The following is a 14,646-nucleotide window of genomic DNA, read 5'->3' as shown; positions in this document are numbered from 1 at the left end:
TGAGAAAAACCTGTCCAGTTATTATCGTCCATATGCTTATTTGAGGAAGCCCACCTGAACTGCAGATAGTTCCAAGGAGGAAAGGGCCCTCCCTCTATGGAAGCCTAGCAGGCAAATAGGAAGAGTCCTTTGTATTTTGATAATGCAAACATCAAAGAAATAGTTCTGGATTCCAGGAATCTGATTCCTGATGCATCTCTTCACTGAAGAGTTTTCTCCTAGCTCATTTCTTTGGCTGAGTACCACTAGGCAAGAAAATTCATCTCATAATTGTTTTTTATTGGGGAATATTGAGGAACAGTGTGTTTCTCCAGGGCCCATCAGCTCCAAGTTGTTCTCCTTCAATCTAGTTGTGGAGGGCGCAGCTCAGCTCCACGTCCAGTTGCCGTTTTCAATCTTAGTTGAACCGGCAACCCTGTTGTTCCAAGCTCACACTCTAACCAACCGAGCCATCCATCTGGCAGCCCTGAAAATTGCTCTCATATATGACCTTTCATCTTTCTACACAGATCTATATAAAGAATCTTGCTGGAGGGTTTTCCCTCAGGCTTCTGATGGGAGGAAAGTTTTACAGTTTGAAAATAGGAATTCTCTAAAGTTGATTAGTCAGAATGGTAGCCCTCTGGACAAGTCAAAAAGTACCCCTCAAGATATAGTTTCTTATCATCAACAACACTTGCGAGCTCAAGAGCAGAAAGACTCTAGAATCATAGAGCCTGAATCCACCTTTGACATTCCTATGTGCACATAAATACTTCCTTTCAAATTATGAACCATAATACGTTAGTAGTGCAACTGAAGCTAGATGAATGAAATTCAAGGAACCAGAAATTATACAATTTCCCACACAGGATCCTGGTCTCTCTTGAATACCTAACGGGACTGTCAACAAGATCTAAACAGGTGAAGAGTTAGCACTGACCCACAGACCTTGAGGCTGACAGATGTAATATCCTCCCTCACACTCACAGGATTATACCATAAAACTCAACTAGGAGCTGCAAAACCACCCCCTCCCATCTCCCTAACTCAAGTGGTGCAGGATTTTATCTAGCTACCCTCCAAGAGTACTTTAAGAATTGAAATTATTTGTTCCTGTGGTATTTAATCTTTAATTTGATTAGTGGCATAAGTACAAGCTAACCTCTAAGAGAAGCAAAATGGAGGCTTCTTACCTGCATGGCACAGCATATACCCCAATCCATAGCTTTTATGTACCTAACGGAATTTATCATTTATAGATGTGCTCAGGAACAACTCTCAGAAGCAATATGCCAAAGCAATCTGAAATTCTAGAAATGGAAAATCAAATTGTTCACTCGCAGCAAGCCGTCTATTTTGTGTCTGGCCTTCTCTCTATATATACGAGATGTGAAAATTAAGTTCACGAACTCGTTGCAATGATGTTGCTAATCTTTCTTAATATCAGAGGGATTATTCATTATGAATTTGTACCAACTGGACAAACAGTTAACCAAGTTTACTATTTGGAAGTGCTGAAAAGGCTGTGTGAAAAAGCTAGATGAAAACGACCTGAACTTTTCACCAACAATTCATGGTTCTTGCATCACAACAATGTACCAGCTCACACAGCACTGTCTGTGAGGGAGTTTTTAGCCAGTAAACAAATAACTGTATTGGAACATCCTCCCTACTCACCTGAACTGACCCCCAATGACTTTTTTTTTTTTTTACCCAAAGATAAAGGAAATATTGAAAGGAAGACATTTTGATGACATTCAGGACATCAAGGGTAATACAATGACAGCTCTGATGGCCATTCCAGAAAAAGAGCTCCAAAATTGCTTTGAAGAGTGGACTAGGCTCTGGCATCAGTGCATAGATTCCCAAGGGGAGTACTTCGAAGGTGAATCAGCAATGAGGTATGTAGCACTTTTTCTAGGATGAATTCGTGAACTTAATTGTCTGGCCTTGTACATGTATTTCTTTCTAAATATGCCCACATTGCAAATGGAGATCTTGACTCCTAAACTATCAGAAAGACTGGTGAAGCAACTGATGTTTTTTTGAGAAGCAGATTCAACAAAATGGCCCAGAAGCTGCTGAGTAGTCTCAGTCAATGCTAGAGCTGCTAGAATTTGCCTCCTCATCACCCCAAACAGGTGTCTGTTGTCAGAAATCAGGTGGATTCTTAGGGTGCCCATCAAGTACAGAAGGCTTTGATCAGGTTCTGCCTGGCAAGCCAATAGAAACAGGAAGAATGTTCTGTACCAAAAGGTCAATCTGATAAGAATCAGGCGTACCACCCAGTCTGTTATGAGACAATAAGAATTCCTAAAATACCAACCAACAGAAATTGGGAGTTCCATTTTTATCTGCCTTTGGTTATATTAAAACTTTCTATTTCCATAACAGTTTGAACTTTAATAGTGTATTCCCATCTATGATTTTGTTTCACTATAAGACAAACAGCACCAAAACTGCAACATGACAATGGACATAAATCAAAATATCCATATGTGCATATTCTGAGAAAAGACCTCTGGTGATCACAGGATAGTCAGACATCACAGACACTAAACAGCCAGATCACAGTGCCTGACCATAATTTCACCTAACAGATCAAAACTACTCCATCTCTCAGCAATGCTTAGGTCCAAGTAGCTCATTCTCAGGTATCTTTTTTTTTAAGGTTTATTGTTGCTTTTTAAATAATTTTTTTAATTTTTCAATTATAGTTGACATACAATATTATATTAGTTTTGGGTGTATAACATAGTGACTACGCATTTATATAACTTATGAAGTGATCAGCCCGATAAATCTAGTACCCATCTGATACCATACATAGTTATTACAATATTATTGACTATATCCCTTATGCTACACTTTACAGTCCCATGACTATTTTGTATCTACTAATGTGTACTTCTTAATCTCTTCATCTATTTCACATATCCCCCCTGCCCTCCTCCCATCTGGCAACCATTAAAATGTTCTCCGTATTTATGAGTCTGTTTCTATTTTGTTTTATTCATTTATTTTGTTCTTTAGATTCCACATATAAGTGAAATCATATGAAATTTGTCTTTCTCTGTCAGACTTACTCCACTCAGCACAACACCTCTACGGTCCATCCATGTTATTGCAGAAGGAAAGATTTCATTCTTTTTTTTTATGGCTCAGTAATATCGCATTGTATATATGTAGCAGCTCTTCTTTATCCACTCATCCACTGATGGACACCCAGGTTACCCACACATTTTGGCTATTGAAAATAACACTGCAATGAACATATGGATGCACAGGTCTCTTTGAAGTAGTGTTTTGGGTTTCTTTGAATAAATACCCTGAAGTGGAATTACTGGGTCTTTCATTATCTCTTGTTGTAGCCTTTATTTAAGTCTATTCTGTCTGGTGTAAGTGTTATTACTCACTTTTTTTTTTTTCATGAAATACTTTTTTCCATGATTTTACTTTCAGTCTGTGTGTGTCTTTCGATCTGAAGTGAGTCTCTTGTAGGCAGTATATGTAAGTCTTGTTTTCTTACCCGTTCAGCTGCCCTATGTTGTTTGGGACATTTAATCTATTTACATTTAAAATAATTGTTGATAGATATGTAGTTATTGCCATTTTATTATTCATATTTTTCTTTTTTCTTCTTCTTTTCTTAAGGAAGTTCCCTCAACATTTCTTGTAATACTGGTTTGATGGTGATGAACTCCTTTAGCTTTTTCTTGTCTCTGAAGTTCTTTATCTCTCCTTCAATTTTAAATGATAGACTTGCTGAGTAGAGTAATCTTGGTGGTAGGTTCTTGCTTTTCATCACTTTGAGTATTTCATGCCGATCCCTCTGGCCTGCAAAGTTTCTGTTGAGAAATCAGCTCACAGTCAGATGGGAGCTCCCTTGTAGGTAACTAACTGCTTTTCTCTTCCTGCTTTTAAGATTCTCTCTTTGTCTTTAACCTTTGGCATTTTAAATGTGATGTGTCTTGGTCTTGGTGTGGGCCTGTTTGGGTTCATCTTGTTTGGGATTCTCTGTATTTTCTGGGCTTGTATATCTATTTCCTTTGCCAGATTAGGGAAGTTTTTATTCATTACTTCTTCAAACGGGTTTTCAATTCCTTGCTCTCTCACTTCTCCCTCTGCTACCCTTATAATGCAAGTGTGTTATGCTTGATGTTGTCCCAGAGGCCCCTCAAATTATCCTCACATTTTGGGATTCCTTTTTATTCCTGCTGTTTTGATTGGGTGTTTTTTGTTACCTTATCTTCCAAATTGCTGATTTGAACGACTACTTCATTTAATCTACTGTTGATTACCTCTAATGTATTCTTTATTTTAGTTATTGTATTTTTCAATTCTGACTGGTTCTTTTTATGTTTTCTAGCTCCATTTTTAAGTTTCCTATCTCTTTATTGAAGTTCTCCCTGAGATCATCGAGCATCCTTATAACCAGTGCTTTGAGCTCTGCATCTAGTAGGTTGCTTATCTCCATTTTGCTTAGTTCTTTATCTGGAGCTTTTATCTGGGAGTTTTTATTTGGGACATGTTTATTTTTCTTCCCATTTTTGTTGCCTCCCTCTTTGTTTCTATGTATATGTAGGGCTGCTGTGTCTCCCAGGCTTAGTGGAGTGGCCTTATGTAGTAGGTGTCCTGTGGTGCCCAGTTCCACAGTCTCCCTTGTCACCTGTGCTGGGTACTCCAAGTGTGTCCCTTGTGTGGGTTGTGTGTGCCCTCCTGTTGTAGTTGAGCCTTGGTTGCTATTTGCACATCTGTGGAAGAGATTGACTCTCAGACTGATTGGTTGTGAGGACGGACCATGAATACAGTGGAGGAGCTATTCTGCAGGGGCTGACCTTACAGAGTAAGATTCACTTTAGCAGGGCTCTAGTGCCTTCCAAGTCTACCCTTTGGATGTGTTACCTGTGGAGATAGGATAGTAGTTCTCCGGTGTTTTCCAAAGCCAGCCTGGGGCCTCCGGGGAGAGGTGCCACCACAGGCCAATTTCATCCTCTGCCTGTGCCCAGCCTGAGGCCACTTTGTATTAACAACAAAGCAATCCTTAGTGGGTTTCCACCTGTGCTAGGCTTAGAGTTGCCTGGGAGAAGCTAAGTTATAAACCAAGGGCAGTTGCAGCTAGTGCTGAGCTCTGTGCTCCTTCACAAAAGGTATGGAGTATGTTACAGCCAAATGCTGCTTGTTTGGGGTTTGTAAACCTTTGAGAGATTTTAGGAAAGTCCAAAGTATGAGCCAAGATAGGCCATTTGTACAGAAAAGCCACCAAAAGTGACTTTCAAGTTGGGTGGTGCAGGATCTCAGGGAATCACCAGAGTAGGGCTAATGGTGTTAACCAGGTTGATGGAGACTCAGATATAGTGGCTGCCTACATCTGCAGGCTGGGTAGGAGGAGAGCTCAACAAAAGAACAATGACTTCTGCCAGCACTCTGTCTGGGAGAAAGCTGTCCCTCCACTACTTGCTCTGAAGTCAGACAATTCAGTTGCTCCCCATATGTCCCTGGTGCCTTTTGAGCTGCTGCGCCAGCACTGGAGCTCCAAGTGAGTGAATTCATCAGCAAATAACTCCAAAAGGACTCCAACCACCCTTTGTCTCACTCAGCCACAATATGCACTGGTTTTTTGTCTGGCACCCTTGGCTGGGGAGCCTGGTGTGGGCCTGGGACCCCTTGCTCCTCTGAGGTAACCTCTGAAGCTGCAATATCCCTACCAATTTTTAACCACCACATGTTGGTGTGGGACCAGCGTGTTCCACATCTCTGCCCCTCCTACCAGTCTTGAACTAGCTTCTTCTGTATGTTCTTGTTATAGGATTTCTATTCAAGTAGACTTCAGGTGATTCTCATGGTGGTTGTTCTTTAGTTTAGTTGTAATTTTGGTGTGGTTGTGAAAGGTGCAAGCACAGCATTTGCCTACTCTACCAACTTGACTGGAAATTGAACTTCTTCTTCAGTCTTTAGTGTTGTAGGTTCAGATTTTTCTCCTACTTTTGAAGGATTGTCAGGTTCTAGTTTAAAGTCTCTAGAGTTTTGTTGGACATACCTTTCACTTGCTTTTTAACTTTCACTTGAACATTAGTTTCAAAGATAAACCAAAACTAGGAAAGGTAGAGGGAGTTATGAAACAAGAATTTTAAAAAGCATCAAGTGAATTTCTCCTGGTTTCTCTCCTGATGTTCTGTGGAGTCCAGTAGCATCCCACTGTAAACATAACTGAATTTTTTTCAATACTTGACAGATAGACACAATTTTACAAATTGCAAAAAGGAAATTCCTAAAGGTTTGTTCACATTGCTTTGCATTCTAGTCAGAGTTTTTCAATCCATTGTGCCATACAGCCAAGATGGCAATGGCCAATAAAGATTGGCTATAGTTTTGTAATATAACTGGTGCTATTGCACTGAGGTTAAGTAAAAATATTAGATGCCAAAACAAAGCTGATGGAGCAGCGATTTGAAAGGCAATAGCAGCTCTGGTTTGGAGAGTTGTCTTTGCACAATATTGTTACCTTCAGCAGCAGGACTTTCAACTATGCTGAGTTATCACATTATCAGGACTCCATCCCATATTCTAAAAAGGACTTTTTTTTACAATTTCTGATCAGCATAAATTATGTGGCTCACAAGTAATTTCTAATTTATCTTTTATTTTATCTATGGCTTAGAGTTAAGGTGACATCTTGATCCCCATACTCTTACAAGTTTAGATTTGTAAATAGAAAGAGAAAGAAAGAGAAAAAAAGAAATGAGAACAAGGGGAGATGGTTTCTTTATGAGTAGTAAATTTACTACACCAGACAGGAGCTCTGAGCCTCAGGACCCTGATTCACATTACAGAAGCCATGGTGGGTAATGACGGCATGTGGGAGGAAGCCTCATGCTAAGTCATAATCCTGTCATCACAAAGGGAGCCAGCAAGGAGAGCATAGATTTTATAGTCCTTGGGGAACCTGAGCATGTCATTTCAGGAACAAGGAAAACCCAGGTCTTCTCTTTCTTTCTCTTTCATAAACCAAAGAAAATTATATGTTTCTGAAGCTGATGGGAATCAATCTGTACTGATTGAGGTTGAGTGCAACAAGATTCTGGTTGCCCTAGGGATCACCACTGTCTCAGAGCTGCCTAAAATACATGATGGGAAATTAGAGGTGGAATGTGGAAAATTCCAGCAGAAAGCAGTTTCGTCTTCTAATGATGAAAACTCAAATGCCATTCAGCTGTATTTGCTCACACAAAATTCATAGCTCCTGAAATGTGCCAGGGCAACAAAAGGCCAACATATCCCTTGACTAGCCATGGAACAGAACTCCAGGAATCAGAGTAGAAAAATGATAATATAGTAAGACTGCAAATAGCAAAGAATCTGTTGCTTCCGCCATTTTTAACCATCATGAATTTTTAAAAAGTGAGTGATTTTAACAGCTGTTAAGAGTAAATATACCTGATTTGGGAATAAAAAACAAAAATGATTGGTAAGAGTGTTAGAAGGAAGAGGAGTGTGTTGGCATTTTCTCCAAGGCTTTCAACAAGTGTTCATAACGTGGTTTATTTTGAATCACTCAGCAACATAAACAAGGACAGCGACAGCAATAAGCTGAGCCACCAAAAGAAAGACTAGAAGGTGCCAGATAGTTTTTCTGTCAGTGCAGGTAGGTCATATGTAGCCATTTACTACAAAGTGCTGCCAAGGTGACAGCAAACTGTGACTGGGTATAGTCAAATCGAAGCAGCATTCTGGAAAAAGCAGCTGCCTAAGGGAAACATCTGTTCACCATCACTCATGGGTTTAATGTGAGGTTCTTATCACCCAGAAGTGTTTGCCTGCATACCACATGCTTCTCCTTGTGTCCAACATCAAAGGAAATACCCGAACCAATACAGAAGCCACCCTGATTGGTTATTTGACTCATAAGCTGGTGCTTTCAACAAACTTGATTAGCTTCCTTGATAAGGAAGACAAACACAGAAAGATGGACTTTGGAATTTGAAAGAATTGTTTTAAATTGTTTTAAAGGAAGTCTGAACCTGGCAAGAGTTTGAGAAAAGAAAATTTAACCAAAAAAAAAAAAAAAAAGAAAAAAGAAAAAATATTAAGCCTACTTTCTTGTTCCTGTTCTCTACTGGGAGTTTCTCCCTAGACAAATCTGCAAGTCCCCAATATAGAATGAGTAATCAATAGGTACACCTACTCAGACATCCCAATAATATCAAAGAGCTTTACCAAAAACTATGCTGAGTTGAGATAAAGCTGTAAACCCTTTATCCCTTCCAGAGACTTCTCCTCCCCTTAGTATTTTGTTCCCTCTTCCTTGCTTGGGTATTCAAATGGAAGGCATAATTCCTGCACTCACTGGTTTTATATTCTAACTAGAACACAGAAGTAACAGTACAAGCCTCTCTTCAGTTTTTTCTGTTATACTGTCAATTCAGTAGGAATTCATTGCCCAAAAGATGCACATTACAACTCCAAAAAAACAAACAACCCAATTAAAAAATGGGCACAGGACATGAAGAGACATTTTTCTAAAGAGGACATACAGATGGCAAACAGACATATGAAAAAATGCTCAACCTCACTAATCATCAGAGAAATGCAAATAAAAACCACAAAGAGATACCACCTCACCCCAGTCAGAATGGCTGTTCATCAATAAATCAAGACACAACAAGTGCTGGAGAGGCTGTGGAGAAAAGCGAACCCTCATGCACTGTTGGTGGGATTGCAGATTGGAGCAGCCACTATGGAAATCAGTATGGAGGTTCCTTAAAAAACTGAAAATGGAACTACCTTTGTGGAGTACAGCATTAGAAATAGAGACCGTGGAAATGTAATGGCTATATGCAATATCAGAAGGGTAGTAGACGGGAAGGAGGGGGGTTATCACTGTGTGAGGGATATAAATGATAAATGTCGATTGCATTGTTTTGAACACCTGAAACCAATTTTAAAAAAAGGAATCTATGTGGAGAAATTAAAATGGTGTGTGTGTACTTAAAAAAAAAAAAAGATGCACAGTAAATCACTAAGGACAGAGGAGAGAGAAAGGCTTGCAATTGCTGCTTTCTGTTATCCTTTGCTATTTGTATCCAGAAAACTTTTGTCCTGCCCTCTAATGCCTGTCCCTACCACCTACAAACTGTGCACCACATTGCAAATACCTATCTGGAAATTCTTTGGTTACCCAACATAATAAAAATAATTAGTAAATTTATTCATTTTCTCATGAAAAAATTAAGTAGTCACAACTGTCTGAGATAGTATCTGGTGAAATTAATGGGAATAAAATAATCCCAGGATGCCAAAAGAAACTTCCATCAAAAAGAAAAAAAAAGAGTCTGTTAACTCCACTATGGCAGATAAAGTTTTATATGCCTACCTTCTCTATTATGTAAGTGTAACTCAGTTGATATGGGTACTTCCAGGTTTTTCGGCCTGATTTTCAAATCTGCATGATATCAGAATATCATGATATCAGAATATCAGAATGTCTGATATTCTGCATTCATATTCTCCCTTAGATAAAACCCATGCTATGGAGGATAAGAGGTATTTTATAGGAATACAAAAATCTTTCATTAGAACATCTGCTCCTCATACAGGATTTTCTTCAATCCTAGAAATTATTCCAGGAACAATTACAAATATGACTGAGTCTAGAGAATTGGGTTATTTCTATGTTAAAATGAAGGCCAACTTCTGAGCATGGATCAGTTCAAAGACAAAGTCGTTCACAAGTGGCCTACTGTGGGATGTCAAACAATGAATCTATCAACCCTTCACTTATTAAACAACAACAACAAAACTATCCACTGTGTTTTTTAATACTAGCACTGGGCTAAAATAATGACCAGATGTTCATTGTTTTAAATCTCCAAATTCCATTTATATGATCTTATTTCCTTAGAGGAACGCTTAAAAGATTATACCCTAGTAACTGTGGATTTTTTTTAAGCTGTATAAAATTTCTGGCAAGTATTTCTGGTAGGGTTGAGCCCACATCCTAATTGACTTTTAACCCTTCTCCTTTCTCAATTCAATTCAAGATTTATTGGACGCATACAATGAGGAAGAAACTATTTTAAGTGCCAGAAATACGTAACAAACTAAAGAAAGATAGTTCTTTCACTCCCGGAGATTCATGTTCATTCTCTTTCTCGCTTCCACGCCTCTCTGCTTTTCTCAGACTCTTACTATCTCTACATTTTTGTCTCTTTCTCATCACCAACAGACTTTCCCAATCAACAAAACCAATGGAATGTTTTTGTTAAATATACAACATTGAAATTATGTCCATCCTTCTTAAATCTACTAATTTTCTGATAACCCTCAAGTCAATTAATGACACTGCCATCATCCTTCACATTCTTCTCATTGATCCCAAAACAAAACATGGAAGTTCCCCTCAATTCCCTTTATCTCTTTTATCTTCTGTAATGAAATAGTCACTAAAATCAGTTGTAACCTTCCAAAGATTTTCTTGATTTATACTTTTCTCTCCATCCCACTCTCATTGCCTTAGTTCTAGTTCTCATTCTTTCTCACTTAGACCATTACAGTAGGCAAATGGTTTTCATGTCAGTTATCCCTTCACGCTGATCCACACTTTTGTGTTACTTAAGAGATCTTTCTGAAATTGGAAATTAACCATTCAAATTCCTACTTAAAAATCTTTCAATGGCACCTACCACCCTGCAGATGAAATTCAAACTCTTCCATGTAGCATATATGTATGATCCTTTGTGGTCTGTGTTCTGCTGGCTTTTTCAGCTGCAGGGGCCCTATATTCTTGAAGCATACCTCTGTTTTGTAATTTTTTTTTATGAAAGAATCTTTTTTTTTTTCTTAAAGATTTTTATTGGGGAAGGGGAACAGACCTTTTTGGGAACAGTGTGTACTTCCAGGCTCTTTTTTTTTTCCAAGTCAAGTTGTTGTCCTTTCAGTCTTAGTTGTGAAGGGTGCAGGTCAGCCCCAGGTCCAGTTGCTGTTGTTAGTTGCAGGGGGCGCTGCCCACCATTCCTTACGGGAGTCAAACCAGCAACCTTGTGGTTGAGAGGACGCGCTCCAACCAACTGAGCCATCCAGGAGCTCAGCGGCAGCTCAGCTCAAAGTGACGTGTTCAATCTTAGTTTCAGGGGGTGCAGCCCACCATCCCTTGTGGGAGTCAAGGAGTTGAACTGGCAACGTTGTGGTTGAGAGCTCACTGGCCCATGTGGGAATCGAACCGGCAGCTTGCGGCGTTAGGAGCATGGAGCTCCAACTGCCTGAGCCACCGGGCCGGTCCCTTTTCTGTAATTTTTAATAATTTAACTTTCAATTACCATCGACATATAATATCATATTAGTTTCAGGTGTAACATTGTGATTAGCCATTTATATACCTCACAAAGTGATCACCCCATAAGTCTATTATCCATCTGACACTGTGCACAGTTATTACAATATTATTGACTATATTCCCTATGCTGTACTTTACATCCCCATAACTTTTTTTCCAATTGTAGTTGACAGTCAATATTAGTTTATATTAGTTTCAGGTGGACAGCATGGTGGTTATACATTTATATAATTTATGAATTGTCTAGTACTCACCTGACACTATACGTAATTTTTATAATATTATTGACTATATTTCCCATACTGTAGTTTACATCCCTGTGACTATTTTGTTACTAACAACTTCTATATGTTAATCCCTTCACATTTTTCACCTAGCCCCCAACTCCTTTCCCATCTGGTAACTATCAGTTTGTTTTCTATATTTATGAATTTGTTTCTGTTTAGTTTGATCATTTATTTTGTTCTTTAGATTCCATGTATAAGTGAGATCACATGGTATTAGTGTTTATCAGTCTGACTTATTTCACTTAGCGTAATATCCTCTGGGTTTATCCATGTTGTCACAAATGGTAAGATTTCATCTTTTTATGGCAGAGTAATACTCCACTGTATATATGTAGCACCTCTTTTTTATCCAATCACTTACTGATGGACATTTCAGTTGCTTTCATATCTTGGCTATTCCAAGTAGCGCTGCAGTGAATGCAGGAGTGTGTACATCTTTCTGAATTAGTTTTGAATATCTTCAGTTAAATACCCAAAAGTCAAATTGCTGGGTCATAAAGTTGTTCTATTTTTAATTTTTTTGAGGAACTTCCAAACTGTTTTCCATAGTGACTGCACCAGTTTGCAGTCCACCAACAGTGCACAAGGGTTCCCTTTTACTCATATTCTAGCCAACATTTCATTTGTTTTTTGATTTGTTGATGATGGCCATTCTGACAGGTGAGAGGTTGTATCTCTTTGTGGCTTTAATTCACATTTCTCTAATGGTTAATGATGTTTGTGGCTTTAATTCACATTTCTCTAATGGTTAATGATGTTGAGCATCTTTTCATATGTGTATTGGGCATCTGTATGTCCTCTTTGGAGAAATGTTTATTCATGTCCTCTGCCCATTTTTTAATTGAACTGTTTGTTTTTTTGGTGTTGAGTTGTATGAGTTTTTTAAATAAATTTTGGATATTAAGCACTTATTAGTTGTATCATTGGTGAATATTTTCTCCCATTCTGTATGATGTTTTTTCATTTTGTTGATGGTTTCCTTTGCTGTGCAAAAATTTTTTAGTTTAATGTAGTCCAATTTGTTTATTTTTTCTTTGGTTTCTCTTGCCTAAGGAGACAGATCCAAAAAAAATATTACTAAAAGGAACATCAAAGAGCTCACTGCCTATGATTTCTTCTAGGTCTTGGGTCTGACATTTAAATCTTTAATCCATTTTGAGATTATTATTGTATATGGAGTAATAAGGTGGTCCATTTTCACATTTTTTGCATGTACCTATCCAGTTTTCCCATCACTATTTATTGAATAGACTGTCTTTACCCCATTGTATGTTCTTCCTTTTTCACAGCCTAATGACTATAGACATGGGTTTATTTCTGGGTTCTCTATCCTACTCCACTGATTTATATATCTGTTTTTATGCCAATACCATGCTGTTTTGATTACTATGGCATTGTAGTATAGTTTGACATCAGGTAGCTTAATACCACCAACTTTGTTCTTTCTCAAGATTGTCATGGCTATCATGGTCTTTTATGGTTCCATATAAATTTTACGATTATTTTTCTACTTCTGTAAAGAATGCCATTGGTATTTTGATAGAAATTGCACTGAATCTATAGATTGCTTTCAGTAGTATGGACATTTTAACTATGTTTATTCTTCCAGTCCATGAGCATTGTATGTGCTTCCGTTTATTTGTATCTTCTTCAGTTTCTCTCTTTCAATGTCTTATCATTTTCCAAGTATAGGTCTTTTACTTCCTTGGTTAAATTTATTCCTATGTATTTTTTTATACAACTGCAAATGAGATTGTTTCCTTAATTTCTCCTTCTGATAGTTCATTATTGGTGTATGAAAATGTAACCAATTTCTGAATGTTAATTTTGTATCCCACTACTTTACTAAATTCATTTATCAGTTCTCATTTGTTTTGCTGGAATCTTTAGAATCTTTTTTTTTTTTTTTTTAAATATTAAATTTATTGGGGTGACAATTGTTAGTAAATTTACATAGATTTCAGATGTACAATTCTGTATTACATCGTCTATAAATCTCATTGTGTGATCACCACCAAAGGTCAGTTCTCCTTCCATCAGCATATATTTGATCCCCTTTACCCTCATCACCCACCCTCCACCCCTTTACCCTCTGGTAACCACTAAATTATTGTCTGTGTCTATGAGTTTTTGTTTCTCATTTGTTTGCCTTGTTCTTTTTGGTTTATATACCACATATCAGTGAAATCATAGGGTTCTCTGCTTTTTCTGTCTGACTTATTTCACTTAGCATTATACTCTCAAGATCCATCTATGTTGTCACAAATGCTCCTATATCATCTTTCCTTAATGCCGAATAGTATTCCATTGTGTATATATACCACACCTTCTTTATCCATTCATCTATTGAAGGACATTTTGGTTGTTTCCATGTCTTGGCCACCGTAAACAAAGCTGCAATGAACATTGGCGTACACGTGTCTCTATAGAGGAATGCTTTCAGATTTTTTGGGTAGATACCCAGGAGAGCGATTGCTGGGTCATATGGTAATTCTATTCGTAATTTCTTGAAAAACCTCCACACTGCCTTCCATAACGGCTGCACCAGTCTGCATTCCCACCAACAGTGTATGAGGGTTCCTTTTTCTCCACAGCCTCTCCAACACTTGTTACTATTTGTCTTGTTGATGAAAGCCATTCTGACTGGAGTGAGGTGATATCTCATTGTGGTTTTCATTTGCATTTTTCTGATGATTAGCGATGTTGAGCATTTTTTCATATGTCTATTTGCCATTTGTATATCCTCTTTGGAGAAATGTCTCTTCAGGTCCTCTGTCCATTTTCCGATTGGGTTGTTTGTTTCTTTGTTGTTGAGTTTCATGAGTTCCTTGTATATTTTGGATATTAGACCCTTATCGGAGGTACTGTTTGCAAAAATCTTCTCACATTCAGTTGGTTGCCTCATTATTTTGTCAATAGTTTCTTCTGCTGTGCAGAAGCTTTTCAGTTTCACATAATCCCATTCGTTTATTTTAGTTTTTACTTCCATTGCCTTTGGAGTCAAATTCATAAAATGCTCTTTGAACCCAAGGTCCAAAAGTTTAG

Source organism: Rhinolophus hipposideros (assembly GCF_964194185.1).
Source record: "Rhinolophus hipposideros genome assembly, chromosome: 13".
Classification (NCBI taxonomy): Eukaryota; Metazoa; Chordata; class Mammalia; order Chiroptera; family Rhinolophidae; genus Rhinolophus; species Rhinolophus hipposideros.
This window is presented reverse-complemented; position numbering follows the sequence as displayed.